This window comes from Eschscholzia californica, unplaced genomic scaffold (assembly GCF_041429995.1).
Source record: "Eschscholzia californica isolate CP2 unplaced genomic scaffold, dmEscCali1.0.p SCAF_6, whole genome shotgun sequence".
NCBI classification, from domain to species: Eukaryota; Viridiplantae; Streptophyta; class Magnoliopsida; order Ranunculales; family Papaveraceae; genus Eschscholzia; species Eschscholzia californica.
The window spans coordinates 18,974,200-18,992,959 of NW_028238483.1; positions in this window are offsets into that span (position 1 = coordinate 18,974,200).

Consider the following 18,760-nt stretch of genomic DNA (forward strand, 5'->3'; position numbering starts at 1 on the left):
AAGTTCAAAAAACCCTTTTCTAATCTAATTTTCTAAGAAAAACATTAGTATCCCTAGTTTGCCTTGATCCTCGTTTTTTTCCTTGTCAATTCATTTATATAATAATGGAGAAGGGTATCTTTTCATCTCCTCCCAATGACCAAGATTTGCTCTCCCATGTTTATCTCTAATGGTTGGGATTTACTTTCTCAAAGTTTGAGAGTTCAGATTCGATTAAAATTCATTCAAAGATTGAGATTATAAGAAAGAGCATCTTTTCAAAGATCCAATTTTTCTTTTGAAAGACTAAAAGGTATCCATATTATTGTTGTAGGGACCCCATTTATATATGGATCTCTTAAACTTTAACCTTTGAGGGAGCGCCTATAGCTGCAGTGTGGGACACGTATAGATCAACCACAATTATCTTAAAGTCAACCTCACGTGACGCATTCGATAGAACTGTCTGTGTTCGGCGGGCACGGGATGTACCCTCGTTAGAAGTAAGTCACAAAGGCTATAGTTCTTATCTCTCGCCAAAGAGTGTTATTTGATAATGCCTGTGTAAGAGTTTCTTTGTTAAGCCGAACTAACATATATTTAAATATGTGTCATACATTCATTCGTGAAGATATTCCTAATGACTTGTAATAAAAAGAATTGCGTAGTATTTTTTTTTCATCCCCATGAATAATTGTATATTTTTATTTAGAAAAAGAAAAACTCTTTTATTGTTACTCATCATTTATAAAATAAAAAAAAACACTTCTTCTTTAGAAATAGACCATGGCCATCCTATTTCGTGGAGAAGTCTTATCTTCCGGTGTCAAAAAAACGAAAACTAAAACATATATGATGTATTATAGACATACAATAATGGTGATAATCTATGTTGCTAGTTTGCCTTTTCCTTTTTTCCTTCTCTTTAGATTTTGAGTTGAAAACAGAAGAGGTTGACCATACTTCTCATTTATTAATTATATGAATAATGTAATAGGACAAACCCCTCTGATTAGTTTGCAACTATAAAATATTATCTTATACTCTTTTTTTTTTTTTTTTTTTTTTTTTTTTTTTTTTTTTTTTTTTTTTTTTTTTTTTTGTTGAGAAAGAGAAAACCAAAAAAGAAAACCTAAACCAACGGAAAAGCCTCCCTAAAAGCCTGATCCGACACCCACATCCAATTTCCTTCATGCATTCTGCCCCATTTTGCTAATTGATCAGCCCGCGTATTCCTCTCTCTCGGAATGAAAGTGAAGCCTACTTCTCCAATCTCAGAAGCCAACTGATTAATAATAATCATGAGGTTCTCCGATTGCCAGGCGACTGTCGATTGTTGATTGTTTATGCGCTTGATTATGTTGAGATTATCGCTTTCAATCCGAATACCTTGGATGTTGTTATTTTTAGCCCACACAAGCGCCTTTATGATTGCCCAACATTCACATTCCTCCGCGTTTTGCCCTTTGATCATGTAAGCTGCCGCTGCCTTAAAATTTGCTTGCTCGTCAAGTATGAAACAACCAGCACCCGCTACCTCTGTGACGTCTGTAAACGAAGCATCAACTTGTATCACAACACATGCAGGTGAGACCTGGTTCGGCTGTTCCGTAACTCGCCTAACATCTTGGTCACAACTAAAGCTGATAAGCCTGGGGGAGCTTCTAATCCTATTGATCGTCGTCTCAGGGGTATTATGAGTTTGAGCTAGACATTTTTCACACCTAGCCTTCCATATATGCCACAGCACTGTAGAGAATAGCACCTGAGCATCAGCATCAATGTCCCTCCATGAAGTAATCCACTCCTGCAAACTATGTATGTTTTCTGAAATGATATTAAAAACAAACCAAATTGATTTAGCGAATTCACAGTGTAGTAATACATGGTTGATGGTTTCCCTGTCATTACAATAGCCACAGTTGAAGATGCCTCCTATGAATTGACCTATTTTGTCCCGCACCGGGAGGCAATTGGTACAACATTTCCAAACAAATAGTTTTATTCTCGGTATAACAGGTAGGTCCCATATAAAAGTCCATTCTTTCGTTTCACTTTGGTTACTTGCAGCTCGAAGGAAATGATACATGGATTTGATCGAAAAGTTACCTGTTTTAGTTAAAGACCATCTAGCAGTGTCCACCTGGTGTGCCTGTAAATTAATACTCAGAATTGCATTGCATATGTTAGAATTAAAATATTGGGATAAAATATTCGTATTCCATTGGTTATTCGTAATAAGTTGCTCCACTTTCGAGAGTGGACAATTATAGTCATTAGCCAGCGGTGGGGGATGGTTAGGTATCCAAAAATCATTCCAAATATTTATATGAGTACCATGATTGACGTCCCAGAACACCAGGTTAGTCACTAGACTGATGTGTTTGGATATGGACTTCCAGAGCCAGGAATGATGCTGCTTTGCTTCTTTGGGAAGCTCCTCGTTCCTGTAATACTTAGCCTTCAGAATTTTAGCCCACGGGGAATCGGGGTATTTAAGAAGACGCCACACAATTTTGCTAAGGAACGCTTTGTTATCAAGATCGGGACGCCTAAATCCAAGGCCTCCCATCTTCTTGGGACGAGAGATAGCCTCCCAGTGAATGGTGTGGATAGATTTGGGTTTTCCCCACCAGAAAGCCCTTTGCAAGGCTTCAATGCGCCTGCTAACTCCTTTGGGGAGAGCGAAGCATTGCATTTGGTATCGGGGAACAGCCGCTGCTATCGTGGATATCACGATAGAGCGGCCAGCTTGAGAAAGGAGAGAGGCTTTCCACTTGGAAAGCTTGAGTTGAATTTGGTTGGTGATAGCCGAAAAGAGCCTAACCTTGTTCGCACCAATGAATAAGTGAGTACCAAGGTACTTGTCAAGAGCCGAGGCTTGATGGACTTTGAGGTTTCTAATAATCAGCCGCTTAAATTTGGGATGAGTGTTTTTCGAGAAGAAGACAGAAGATTTCTCGAAATTGATTAATTGGCCCGACGCTTGACAGAATATATCGAGGATGTTTTGGAGAACCGAAAGATTTGCCAACGAGTTATGCCCAAAGATGATGCAATCATCAGCAAAAAGCAGATGTTTGATTTGAACACTTGAACGAGGCAGCTGGAAACCCTGAAACCTCTCTTCCCCTTCGCCGCTTTCGAGAAGCCTACTGAGGCCTTCCATGGCTATGGTGAATAGGAATGGGGAAAGCGGGTCCCCCTGACGAATGCCTCTAGAGACATTGAAGGTAGGGCCAGGCCTACCATTGATAAGCACCGCCATTGTAGATGTCGAGATGCATTCATGAATCATCCTAAGCCACTGATCGGAGAAGCCCATTTTACCCATCACTGCTTCAAGAAACTTCCATTCAATCCGATCGAAAGCTTTTGACATGTCCAACTTTAGAGCGAAATAGCTTTTGGCACCTCTGATGACCTTGAAGGAATGCGTCAGCTCCTGACTAATGATGACGTTATCAGTGATTTGGCGACCCGGGACATAGGCAGCCTGGAAAGGAGAAATGATATCCGGAAGAAGCACTTTAAGACGATTAGCCAACAGCTTAGTGATAACCTTGTACGTGGTATTCATGAGGCTGATAGGTCTGTAGTCAGCAGTGGTTTGCGGAGATTTGGTTTTAGGAATAAGGCAAATATGGGTATGATTAACCTGATGAGGAAGGAAACCATGGTGAAAGAAGTCAGCCACCAACTTATTGATATCACCTTTAACGGTATCCCAATTGGCTTTATAGAAAAGAGGCGGGTAACCATCCGGGCCTGGAGCAGAATCCGATTTGAGCGACGACATCGCTTGAAATATATCAGACTCCGAAGGAATACTAACGAGGAGATTATTCTGGGCACCGGTAATCTGAGAATGGAACAGGTTAAGAAGAGCCGGATCGATGGAAGACTCAGCCGAGGTAGAAATAGTTTTAAGATTATGGGAGAAGATATCAGCAATCTCTGAGACCTCAAAAGTCCAAGATCCATCGTTACGCTTTATAGCCGAAATCTGGTTCTTTCTGCTCCGATTAATGGCTTTCGCATGGAAGAATTTAGTGTTACGATCACCCAACTGTATATTGTCATTGCGGGATTTCTCCTTCCAGATACTCTCGAGCTGAAGATACGTGGCTTCGAGCTCCTGTTGTAAAGAGTTGCAATGCTCCTGATTCTCCACATCTTGAATAGCCCGAGTTAGCGCCGATATTTTGGTTTCCAAGTTTCCGAAAACATACTTATTCCACCTCAAAAGATGAAGAGCCAGTTGATTGAGTTTGGGTTGTATAAGACTAGGGGTAGGAGGCCAGTGGTTTTTAATGAATTCCCCGCAATCCGGGTGCGACATCCAGGTTCTGATAAATTTGAAAGGTTTCCGTCCCAGATCTGCCGACGGAAGGGTGGTAAGTAAAATAGGGAGGTGATCCGATCCCACCCCATCCAGATGAGTGAGGAGAGAAGCAGGGAAAGACTACAACCAACTATAATTCGCTAACGCCCGGTCTAATCTCTCCTTAATAAGCGTGCCCTTAAAGTGTTTATTCGACCAAGTGTGTTGGGGACCCCTAAAGCCCATGTCTCTAAGACCCCACTCATTGATCACATTTTTTATTTTATGGGCATACGCGGGCAAATTAAGATTACCTCCCTCCTTTTCCGAGGGATGGAGGATAGTGTTAAGGTCACCCAGAAGCAACCAAGGTATACCCGGGTTATGTTTATCCTGAAGGTTATGCATCGTAGACCAAGGGATCATCCGGGTTTTACTATACGGGCTTCCATAAAAGCCGGTTAACATAAAAGGGTGGCCACTGGCAATGTGCTGACTCTTAGTATGTATAATGAATTCGTCCGCATGAAGGACTTCCACCTGGAAATCCGCTGACCAGAACATAGCCAGCCCACCGGCTTTATTCATCGGGTCAACCACAAAGCTATTATAGTCCCTAAGAAAGGGAAGTAAATTGGACAGCTGGTCCTTGGATCTCTTGGTCTCAGAGAGAAATAGAAAGTCTGGTCTATGCTGCCTGAAAAGCCGATAAAGGTGCTTACAATTAAGGACGCGACCACAGCCTCTTATGTTCCAAGCCAAAACCGAGAAGTTTGGACACTGTTCCCCCATCACACAAAACAGAAAGTCTGGTCTATGCTGCCTGAAAACCCTAGAGTACCCAACCAGCCACCCGCGGCGCCTCCAGAGGACAGACCCACACCAAAATAGAGAGGCAGCCCCTAACACAGGCCCGCACCAGCAGGCCCAGCCCCAAGCAAGAGAGGGAACCACTAGAAGCACCTAACGAAACCAAGACAGAGACCAGCCAGAAAACCGAGGTGCCCCCAGGACCAGGAGCAAGGCCCAAACCACAACTAAAAGGCCAAACTAAATCCTAAGGGCACACACCCCCAACTCCCCGAACCTGCAGCAGAAACACAGAAAGAAAGAAGACAACAAAGCAAAATCTAAAGAAATAACAAATACAGAACTAAAAAACACCATAAGCAACACAAGTTAAACCAACAACTGTTCTAGAATAGACAAGATAAGCGATAACACCACCAGCAACAAGAGTTAAACCAACCACTGTACTAGATAGAACAAGATAAACAACCAAAGGAAGGAGCTAAATTGATGGTAGAAGAGCCAGAGGTTACAAAATAAAGTCTCGAGCTAATCCACAGATTAGACAGACACAACCTCTGGAATAACACCAAAAAGCTAGTTCCTCATAAAGAGAGAAAAAGAAAGGAAGAAGTCGCTCAAACTATACTACTACCATCAAGCATAAGATCCCCTATAATAGACACAAAAGATAGACAAAATTCCCCTGATTAAGCATATTGCAGAATTATAACAACCCAATCTGAAAGAAAGTATACATGCATGAACGCCAAAAACAAAAGCAGACTTAAATCTATCTATGCTTACATGCGAAGACTCGATAGATAAGCATAAGATTAGAAGAGAGAAGGAGACAGATGAGACCAAACAACTTCATATAGGTAAGTGAGAGAAAAATATAAACTAATTTGTCTACATATCTCAGCAAGAGAAGAAAATTAAAACAGCTAGTTAGGCAACTCAATAATCTAATAAAAGATGAAAGATTAAATTAAAGCAAGTTACTGATTTAGAGAAAGAGAACCCCCTGGTTTCTGGTTGATGATGATGAATGGAATGATGAAAGCGCTTACACCCCCAGCTCACTCCTTTGTGCTTGGCGATTCGGTCGGCTGGTGATGTTGTATCGTTGAGAGTGTTACAAGAAACTAGGATTCAATTTCTGGTTTGGTGGATATGAATTTGTGGTAAGAAAACCTAGGTTGTGATGAGTTTTTGATTGAACATATTGGAGTGATCAGAAGAGATTGGTTAGATGGGTTAAAGAAGGATAGCTAGCTTTAGATGTGATCTTTCAGGCAGATTCAATTGCTGAAACGATTTGATGAAGAAATTAAGACGCAATTACGTTCATGGGTTTCTAGGGTTCGAGTAAAAAGGAAAGAGGGAAAAAATTTCTTATGCTGACGTCATGTCAGACCCCTTCTCTCCTCAAAAAACTCCTCCACGAGACATTGAGTCTTCACGTCCTAATCTATCGCTTCTCTCTAGGTTAGCAAAATGGGTGCAAAAACCCCCCCAAAGAACCTTGCCAATGTTCATCTTATACTCTATAATGTAGACTTTCATTAAAGAAGAAGAACTTATTTGTTCATAACCTATAAAACAATATTGTCATGTTTTTGGGGGTTGAAATGGAGAGAAAAAACAAAACTTGTCAGAGGGGACACCAATTTACGTGGCTTCACCTTAATTATTTTTGGTATTTAGAAAGTCTTTAATAATTCAAATTTTGAGGAATAATTAGTTTTTTTTTTTTCATAGACCAACATAAAGATACATAGATGTTGTGATGTGTTTTTCTCAGAATTGCCAGACTGTTAGCTCTTTCTTTTCACAGGTACAGAAAAAAAAAATGCATGTCGTCTGTATGACAGTATGGGTACTCTATGAATGGTCCAGTGAGCAATAGTTGGTTTGTCATCCAAAAAGTTGATTATATTTTGATAATCATTCTCCATAACAAATGAATGATCCAAAATTTGGGAAGGCTGAGTGCGCTTTTAGGTGTTGTCTCTGTATTAACCTTGTTTGTGAATAACAATGGTAGAAATTTTATATACACTCCCCCGTTTCTATTTGCCACACTCACATTTGACTAGACCTGGTCAATTGATGCGCCGAAAAAAGTGGGAACCCAAGCGGAAGTATCAAGTAGTAACTCGATAGAATCGAGGTCGATCTATAGGGATAGTTCAAACGTAGCTTAGAGATCTAGTGTTAATTTTGTTACTAAATACTGTAACAAAAAAAACTATACCTAACCGCCTAACTAATTTAACAAGCAAAGAGAGAGGGGTTTTGTAGACTAGGCGCGGACCAAAAGAAACTAAAGTGAAATTACTACACTTAAATTCCCTAAGGGATTAATCGGAGGCTTAGGGTATTATTCTAAGTATGAGAAATGTTGGGGATTCGGGAATCTATCGAGATATACTTATATAAATACTTGTTTAGGTCGACTCTTGAGTTTGAGTCTTCTCGACTCTAAATTAGATGCTTTAAGTGCTAGATATACCTAGTGATCATAACTAGTCAAAAGGTCATCATATTCCATTAACGTCGATTCTAAAATTGGAAAGATCGATTAACAAGCAACTGTGGCATATGCTTGACATAAGACATGAAACAAAATTAAACGATTAACCGAACATGGAAGAGACATCAAACATACTGATCTAACCAATATAAACACATATATAAGGATATCAAGATTTCATCTTAATCCTCAAGAAAAGGCTTAGCTAGACATAGAGAGGTTATTGCATTTAAGCCCAAATGAGAGTGTAATTAAGATCATAAATGTCATGGAACACATATCATACTCTCTTGATTTCTAATTTCTCTATACATATTATTTATTTAGCAAACAAGTAGTAATTAACTCTAGAAAGATTATTTGTCATTCACAAACATAATAAAATCTAAGCAGGATAACATAAATCACCCATAAAAAATACTTTATCTCTCTAGAATTTATCACAAACAAGTCTAAGTAGCCAAATACAAGCCTAAGAATAACCTAAAACCCTTCGAAACTTAAAGGGGAAGAAGATACAAACAAAAAACCACCAAGAGGACCAAGATTTTGGCCTAGCCAAGCCTTGTAAAGGGGCGTTTTGACGTTGCAAGCTGTTGTACGGTCAGATCTGTCCATAAGTGAGGCAGCCCATGCTTCTCCTTGATGATCTGACCCTTACTCCACTCATGGTCGAGCCTTGGATGCTCCTACCTTTACCTTTTACCCTTGATCTTGTTCCTTTCTATTTAGATCTTCCAATCTCCATGAACCCTAGCCTCCATTGTCATTTTCTCCCACTAAAAGTTAGCCCATCAGCAAGAAGATCAAGTGTAGAGACAAAGTCAAGACATTAATTTCTATTTCCTATCCAAAAGACCACTTTGCCCTTCCTTAGTAGTTATAGCTACTCCTATGGGTGGGAATCCGTCGAGCTCGGACGCCCTCGACCAATTTTCTTTCGGGCTCGGGAGGATCGAGCCCCTTTCCCTTATTTCCGATGAGATTGGCGGGCGGATTCGGGCGGACATATTTTGATTTTTTTGACGCACGAAGCTCACCAGAGCCCGCCAAATAAATCAGGTAAGTCGGGCGTCGGGTCATCAGGCTTTAGGCAAGAGTCCAAATCTAAAATCAGAAAAAAAAAAAGTTACACAAAAAAATTCAAAGAACCGATCTCCAAATCAACATCACAAAAACAAAACCCCAAATCAAAACTAGAAGAAACGACCTCCAAATGTGAAAATCTCCAAATCAACATCACAAAAACAAAATCCCAAATCAAAACTAGAAGAAACAACCTCCAAATGTGAAGATCTCCAAATCAACATCACAAAAACAAAACCCCAAATCAAAACTAGAAGAAACGACCTCCAAATGTGAAGATCTCCAAATAAACATCACAAAAACAAAATTCCAAATCAAATCTAGAAGAAATATTTATGATTTTCAAGAGGAGGAAGGGCAACAAAAGATACAAAAACAACCCTCAACTTCATCTTCTTCACTTCCTGGATCTTTTGGAAACTCTGTCGGACCTAACGATGATGTTCTGAAATCGATCTTGGGCAAGCAAACTCTATAATGAGTTGTTGAAACTTTATTGAATTTCTTCGTAGAAAAATCTGATCTTCTCAAAGATTATAAAGTGAGAAGATCTTTGCTTCGGTTTCTACATCAAAGAGAAGGATGTCGAGGAGAAAAGTAAGGTGAAGAAGATGATGAAATTGTGGTTACTATTGTGGCGGAGACGTCGGAGACAAGTTCATCGTCTTCGTCTGAGAATAAACTAGAGTAAAGGAAGGCTAAGAAGTAAGAAGAAGATGAATATGTGCTTTGTTGGGGTGATATTAAGGTTTTATACTTTTATACATTGAGATTGTTAACAAACGGTTGAGATTGCTAACAAACGGTTGAGATTACACTCTCAAAAGAGGAGGTATAAGGGGCAGATCTTTTACGGGTTGTAGCGGATGGGTAGCGGGTAGGTAACGGGCGGGTATAATGGGACGGGACTCGGGTAGGAGGTCTTACCAGAGTCCCGACCGCTTAAACCCGAAATTACGGGTTGGGTAAGCCCGAGTCGGGCTTCTATCGGTTGCCGACTCTGAACGGTTCAGGCGATTAGAGTCGAGTCTCGGGTTTCCGGACCGTTTTCTCAGCCCTAGCTACTACTTTGTCTAGTATGACTTTTCAAGCTATTTTGACTTATTCTATGACTCCATTTGATTCTAACTTGACTAATGGACTCTCTAGCTTGACCAAAGGGTGCAAAATGATAATTTTGCCCTTGTCTCCTAACTTGCTCATTTTTTTATCCTTTTCATCTATAGTCTTCACCAAAGTGACCATCATTCTCCCAAGACTCTAATAGGCTTTCTTAAACTAAATTTTGAACCTCTTAAATGCAAAATGACCAAAATACCCTTGGCGATCTTTTCTCTCCTCTTGCCTCTTTTTTGCTCCTTAGGCTCTAGAGACCTCTCTTTATATTCTTTTAAGCGCTTTTGACTCTTCTAGGAGTCTCCTTAGCTCAATTCTTTGTATAGTTCTTTTATGGCACCTTGTCATGAATATAAACATAACTTATTAGAATTAAAGCATAAAATAGACTAATTCATCTAAGTTAAGTGACCTAAATGTGATGTTTTCACATCACATCATCAATTTACTATGATCAACTCAAGTTTCACACACACTAACCACTTGGTCAATGGAGTCAATCTTATTAGAATAACTTCAAAATCTTATACCACTCTTAAAACCTAGGAAGTCTTCGATTAACCACACTCTACCCCACCACTTTAAGCTTCTTTCGCGAGCGGGAACACCAAAATGACACCATTAATAACTTCTTTCAATACCATCTTGTTGAAGTTTTGCATTAGTGTTTTATTAGTTAAAATCATGTGAAAAGAAAAAGTTCAAATGATTAGTTTGATTTAATCTAAAGTATAAATACAGAAGAATCACTCACTGAAAAGGTATTACACCACTCCATGGTCTCTCTTTCAAGTTACTTTTTAGTGGAAGTGTTGCTTTAAAAAGCGAAAAGATTCCTGATTGTAACCTATCAACTGTACCATTCTGTTAGCTATATAGAACCACCGACCTGAAGCTTTTGATGGTAAGTAATCATATCGATGAGCTACACACCTATATTAATAACCATGTCGGCTTATTCTCTCTGATATGTGACAATGAATAACTACTACTTGTTTTTTGTGCGGTTTTGCCAAATCATGTAAGATGATCACTTCTCAAATATCTAAGTCGCTTAGGTTGTTTTATGGATTCTTAAGACTTTGGTGGTATCGTTGGTGAAGAATATTCAAACGAGGTTGTCCATAAGTTCATCAACACAGATACTACTGAATATCTTCAAGTGATTGTAAATAGCACGTCTGGAGACGAATAATATCTTTAACGTGACAATTCATCTTCAAGTGAACTACCTATAGATGAAAACCAAGGAATCAGATTAAATGAAGGGAACCTAGTCTTTTTAAGTTTTTCGAGGCGGAGGAAGTGTTTGAAAGTTAGGAAGATTGTAACAGGGTGTAAAGAAATTATTGGACAACACAAGTTTGTCGTTAGTGTAAACAAAATGTTCAACAAAAGAAAACCTCAATTAAAAACTTAGTTATAGAAGGAGTCGTTCCTTGACGCTGATGCTCTAGTTTTTTAAAATCATAAAATCGTTTTAATCGACTAAGTCGTCAAGAACAAATACAGACATTTTTTTTGTCTATTATTCAAGTAAAATATACAAGTAAATTTTGTAAAATTGACAAATGCATATGAATGAAAAGTTTACTGCCTTTTCTTTCACATATCTGTCGGTTTTCGTCGGCAGGATGAGTATCGGCAAACAAAAAACAAAATTTGTTGCGTTTTTACTATTTTTTCTTACGGAGTCCGTAGCCTTCTTATCAAGAAAAAAAATCATTAGCTACATATTACTGTTGAATATTCGTCGGTATGATGAGTATCAACGTCCAAACATCAAAGTCAGATGTAACTCTACATTGTAGTTCAAATGATCTTCGCAATCGTCTTACACGTAAAATCAAAAGCCACCCATATAAAATATCGGTCTCACTTCTTTTCGGTGGGATGAGTACTGACGACCAAACATCCAAAATCAAAAATATCGAGTTCAAATGACGTTCAAAATCGTTTTACGATAGAAAGATTTTTGACCAAAATATGTGTGTATACGAAAAGTGAGTGTATAGGGTAAAAACAAGTCAAGTCATGGGGGCGTATGACCATGAATGTGCCCGATAAAAACATGAAGTGATTCAATCATTTGAACTACAAATTGTAGTGTGTATGAATGTTCCCATTTGTTTTTTTTTTGAAACCATATTTCATTCGTAAGTGATTCAATCACAAGTTACATGGATGATAAAGCCTTATTTCTTTGAGAACTACATGAGAGTTACATACTTTCAAATGTAAAGTGTCTCATGACTTGAAAGAAATTGACTAGACACAGGTAGAAAGATCCTATAGATCAAGAATTAAAGACCCTAAAGGTCGACAAAAAGAAAATTACAACAATAATATTATACTAATAAAAGTGAAATCTTGATCGTTCTTTTCTCTTGACTTGTAATTGCATCTTCAATCTTCTTGAATTGTTCATCGTAAAATTCGGCGATATTGAATCTTCTTTTCTCACTGACATCTTTATCCATACTTCCATTCCTTAAACATATAAAATCGCCAACAAGTGGATGATACTTCATCGAATTTAATTTTGCAAGTTTAAGAAATGCATATGTGATCCATGTTAGAGAGAGAAGAACAAGAAGAAGAGGACGAATCCAATAAGAAGAATTATGTAGAATAAGATTTGATTCCATAGAATCTCTCTCTAAAACCTACACTCCAAGATCTTATTATAGATATAACATAAACAATAAAGAGGAAAATTCGGAGGAGGGCTTCCATAGAAAACACCAATTTTCCCATTTGTTGGACCAACATTTTCCTGTTGAAAGTGGGCGCCTTAGCAGTAACAGTGGCGCCTTTAAACTTCAACCTTGTTTACAAGGCAGCTCAATGCACCAATTATGACAGACGAGGCAAAATACTTGGGAGCATTAATCCTTAAACCAGGCAATCGAATTTAGAGCCATAACCGGTTAGTGGATAAATTTAAAACCACTCTGTCAGGCTGGAAAAATAAATTGGTTAGTCAAGCAGGTAGAACAATACTTATAAAATCTACATTAGCTTCTTTCTGCACCTATCCTTGTAGCTACCAAATGCTACCAGTGCAAGTCTATATTAGTTTATCTCAGATACGTTTGTTTAGAATTTCATATTTTCCGATGTTTAGGTAAAGTTATTTTACTAAATATTGAGTTATAAGTTAAAGAATCATGTTAGGAAAGGGGTAAAACCATTTTGGGAGTTCGAGGTTGAATCCGAACTCTAGAATTTTCTCTCATTTTGATATCTTCGAGAACCAGTCCTCAATCTCTTTTGTTCAAGTATTTTATTATTTTCATTGTTACATCACCAAATACAAATCACAACTGAGAAATCATGTTCTTTTGAGATTAATAACGAGTTTGACTAGTCCCTGCGGATCGACCCCGGTCTTATCGGGATTTTACTACTTGACGCCCGTGCACTTGCGGGTATAGACCTATTAAGGAAACTTTCTAGGCTCATGAAGATACATGACCATGTGTTAGAACTCAACATGATATGAGAATTGTAGGCTATTATTATACATTGATTCATTACTTGCAAAACGTTATAGATATGAAACTCGTATGTCGTAATATATTGGCGAATATAATTTTGATTTATGTATGTGGTAGTGTGATGTGATGGAGTTGGTGGAAGATTGTGGGAGTTTTGTGGTTGGTTCGACCCTCTTTACCGGATGTGACCTAGGTATGGAGCGCATAGGGTCGGCGCTAGAACAAGGGTAGCCTTGTGGACCACACTATTATACAACGTGACACCAACTTGTCATATAGTTTTTGGTTGTTTACTACAAATAGTGTGATGCTATTATGTATGTGTGACATGATGGAGTTGGTGGAGGATTGTAGGAATTTTGTGGTTGGTTCGACCCTCTCTACCGGATGCAACCTAGGTATGGAACGTATGGGGTCGGCGCTAACACAAGGGTAGCCTTATGGACCACACTCTTATACAACGTGGACACCGACTTGTCAAATAGCTTTTGGTTGTTTGTTACATATGTGGTTTACTTTATTTTAACGGTCACAACTCAGATACTATTTTTGGGCACCTTTATATGCTTTGGAGTTGTCCATTTGTTTTGGTAGCTCTTGAAATTGTCTATTGAGGCTTTAGAGGTTTCGAAATCTACTTGTCGGGGACTTTCCCAACCTTTTATTTTTCAGGACAAGGAAATCGGGAAGTGTCACCTGCTTGAGTCATAGTTAGCCTTGGAGGAGTTTCCTTAGTAGTCTCCTTTCTTTAGGTAGTTATTTGAAGTTGTACCTGCTAAATACTTGTTTTTGCTTTATTTGATATTGTCGGACATATGTGTCGATGATTTAGAGACTTCATCCGAATTTTGAGAAGCTTGGTAAAGTTTCATTAGTTGATTTATTGTTACTTTTGAGCTTCATGTTCGATGTTATTTGTCTCTTTGATGAGTATATCATATAGTTCACTGTTTTGCGAAGAAATGCTTTAAGTTTAGGTTTTCATGACGGCCGATGTGGAAATCTGCATTTGGGGTGTTACACTACCAGTAGATGAAAACCAAGGAATTGGATTAAATAAAGGGGTTGTAAGTCTTTTTAAGTTTTTCGAGGCGGAGGAAGTGTTCGAAAGTCAGGAAATCTTGTAACATAGAGTAAAGAAATTGAAAAGTCTAAATGAGAAAAACTCAAGTGGAGTATTTCTACCCAAGTCTCATGGCACACAGCTTAGCAAGATTCAGCATCCGAAGGATTCTGATGGGCACGCACGCATGAGAAAGATGGTTATGCTTAAGGCATAAAATCGGTCATGTTGGACATGACTATCATTCGCCTCAACGTCACATAATACTTGAAGTATCCATGGTCGTCACCAATCAGATCCAGATAAGATGATCTGGATCGCACAAAGTTCTTGAAAAGAACTTGTGATAAATTCTCGGTAGGAAAATAAAACGGTTGAAAAGTCATATGTTGCAAAACTTCTAGAATAAGATGACAATCTTGATATGGAAGAACAGTAAGCTGGAAGGGTTTCAGGCAAAGGCTGTTGCAAACTTTACAAATAAGAGAAAAAAGTCAAAGTTTGAGAAGCTTTAATTTAGCATTGGAATACTAAAAGATTATCATCAGAATGATAACCAGCAAAATCTAAATAGATTAGATCTAACTAAACTGTCACCTTAGACTAAGTGTGAAAGACATACTAAGGTCATAGGTATTAAGCTTTCCCGAAAAGCTTAGACTGGTAAAATTGAGGGTGTAAGAAGTTACACGAGAAGACTCAATTTTACAAACTCTTATTATCAGAAATAAGTTAATTATTTCGTCGGTAAATCGTGGTATAGTATTTAACTGACAATCCAAAAATAATGAAGCATTCCAAGTAGGATTATCAGATACGTGATTTGGTAAATGAAACTCTACTAAGTGAATTTGGAATGGATTCATTATTAAGTCCCTAGTCCAGGTCATTGCATGGATAACAATGACTTACGAAGACTGGCATGTGAGATAGCGCAGTTTCATGGTCTCTACGAATTGGGAATTCGAGTCAAATACATGGGTGTATGATTGGGAATATACACTGGATAACCCAACATGAGAGTTCTTCAATGAGTAGTGAAATACGTCATGAACTCTCATAAGCAAGATTGGAGAGATTCTTTCAACATAAGTGGTCCACTCATCTTATGTAAGGAGTGTCAAATGTTGGTACTGCCACACGTCGTGCCGTAAAAAGATGTTATAAAAGCGGACTACGAGGAATGACACGATGGGCATGAAGTAAGTAGGAGTACAAGACTGGATTATGTCCTCCTAACTAGGATAGGATTAGTAACTCCGGACCACTTGAGGAGAAGCAACTGAAAATGTGTGGTCGCACTCAAATGGATTAATAGTTAATCATTTGGCTTGAAAGTTGTTCTCAAGATCAAGAAAGTCTGAAAGGTATGACGTATCAGATGAGATGCAAAGTGACATGGGAATCGAGCATTGCACTTGTTCTAAGTACAAGTGGGAGACTAAAGGATATATCCTTGCGGTCTGAAGGAGATGTCTTTCTGAAGGAGTGTCCTTCGACCAAGGTGTCAATGTGTTGAATTTGTCAGTTAGGATAACGATTACTTTATCCGGAAGATCATCTAGTCCGGTCCAATTAGGGGTCGTAATGCTTAGCTAGAAGTCGCTTACGATCGTTGGGTTACTTCGGTAATCTGCGACTAACATAGATCGGATCCTACAACGGATTACACCAAAGAGTGGTAGCTTGATCAGATCGAGTTGAGTAGTGGGAGCTTGCCTATAGATGGGTATGATCCAACTAAATTGGGTGAAGCAGTTCGAATGGAAATTCGGAACATAGATAGAAAGAACCAGGATCGAAAGGGGTGCCCGTAGAAAGGCTAAAGGGGTCGGCCATATGATGGTCGAACAAGGCAAGTGGGCCAGCCAAGCGAGCCCATAGTGGGCTGGTTTGGACGGCCACACTTAAGGGGAATCCCTAATTTCCCTTAAAAAGGTATTAAGGGAAATTTGGGGTGTTTATCTTTTCTGGGACTCTTATTGAAACCTAATTTGAGTGAGGCTCCTACTAGAATTTCTTGATATAAGGGTCATTAGAGTTCAGAAAAGGGGTTGGATTTTTCTCAAGAGAAAACAACTTATCTCTCACAATATACAATTAAGTGGAGAAAGAGAGTTTGAGAGAAAAAGCTCCCAATCTATCTAATAAGTCAAAAGAAGAATAGTTCTTCTTCTCAACCTTCGATGGAGTTCTAGCAGACAACAAAGAAGGGAGATCAAGTTATTTACTCGGGTGTCTCAAGTAGAGGAGCAACATTTGGAGCTCTCATCTTCTTCGAGATAAAGTCATTGGAATCTTATTGAGGAAAGCGAATCCAGGTATTCTTCGTTTTCTAGTTCATTATTAGTTCATGCATATGATCCTGGTAGCTAGTGTTAAACATATGATGTTTGAGATTCCGCTTACAACGTTTGTTAGATGATTAAGTACGTAGTCTGAGAGCCGTACAAAACCGAACAGTTTTTACCATTCAATCTTACACTAATAGCTTGCAATGAATCATCTTTGCCACTCTCCATTTTTTCAAATTCAAAAGAAAATATAACCAAGCAACACCAAGTAGGCTAGCGAAAGAACCAAACGTACATTAATCACCAGCTCCCCCAAAAAGTAGCTGTTGTTTCTCCAAAAAAAAAAATCAATGCTTCTCCCCACTTTTCAAACTACCCTTTAATTCTCACTCAAAACCAAAACCACTTTTCAAAAACTATCTATAAATCCCTTGCCACCAAATCCAGCAAGCACCCTAGTACCCAACTCCCAAAAACCAAGCAAATCACTCAACTGAAACCGCCCAACACTTTCTTCTTTACTGCTCGCGTGTTAATGATATCAAACCCCACAAAACCGCCACTTTGATTCCAAAAGAAAAAACTACTCCGAAATTCTCTAAAACAAAAAGGAAAAACCAAACCCTAATGCTCTGATACCATGTAGAAATCAATAACAATATTCAAAGAGAGAAGAAGAAGAAGAAGAAGAGAGAAACACTCTAAAGGAAACTAGTGATTTCATTAGTTGTGAATTAGAATTTACAAGATAACAATATATAGTAAAGATAAAAACTAAAAGGCCCTTAAGGGAAAATTACTAGACAACCCATAACTATTATATATATTATTCTAACAAAACGCTCTTTACCAGTTGGGGATTAAAACTCCGGGGTTGAAAGATGCCAAGAAACTGGTGGAGAAGGCAGCAGTCGTGATGAAGCAAGGGGTAACCAAGACTTTCTGCATTTGGGATGAATGAACATCGATGTCGGGATGAAGCAATAATTGCATTTTGTCCAATTACAGTAACATGTTGGTATCTTTCTCAAGGTTTCATATCGACCTTCCGTGTAGTCCTTAAACCTTCTTATTCGTAATACGAAGAATCTCTGACGCTCCACCGAGTATCACTTACCTTATATTGATAAAGTGAAGTAATAAATTAGTCACCCAACACGAACTTTAAAAATAAAGGACTTTTCTGAGTTAAAAATACTGAAGTCTCTCATCCAAAGGATGAAAGGAGTACTAGCAAAAGGCAAACATCAACTGCTTACATAGGTAAACAATATGATATGCTCTAACATTTTGATCCCTGCCGCTCACTCATAGAACTATTCAACATTTTCTCCCCTTCTGCTCTCTTTGGTTCTGATTATGGATATACTTCAAAGACTCCTCTAACGATTTCTAGTTCAATGCCATGCCACTACACTTAACCGTTTGAGGAAGTCAAGAAATTTCATGTATGGCCTTTCTCATTATCTTCCCTACTCAGATAAACTTTTGGAACATTTTGATCTTCCAAAACTAGAATCATCATCCAACTTTTGTATCATTCCCCCAGACTTGTATATGGTGGACACAAGTACTTACTTTTCTTTCGATCCGCCGATAAGATTTTTCTATATTTTCTTCTCTACCATGAAAATTAACAATTGAACTATTATTAAGTTATTTCATCCTCTCCTCTTCCTTGATGTTTTTTGGTGTTTTCCCTAGTGGGGAAACCGAACGGGTTTGGTCATGTTAACCAAGCCTGGACCAAGTTATTTGTTATGGTTGATTATTGGGATCAGGGTTAAGTGAGTGTATATATTTCCTAGGACCGTGGGCAAAAAGTCCAAACTAAGAAATAAATAGGGTTTAAGATACAAATTTAATATAAGATAGGTAAAAAGTCCATTTTGTTAGAATAATTACTTTTGCCTCCTACAATTACACAAATGTATCACTAATGTGTTTATTGTCTAGCAAATATGTAGATATGTGCAGGAATAGGTTTGTTTTGTACGCAGCACAAGCCAAAATGCGTGAAGTTCAATAGTATAATTTAAAGGGTTATTTACGTACTGCTTAATGCAATAA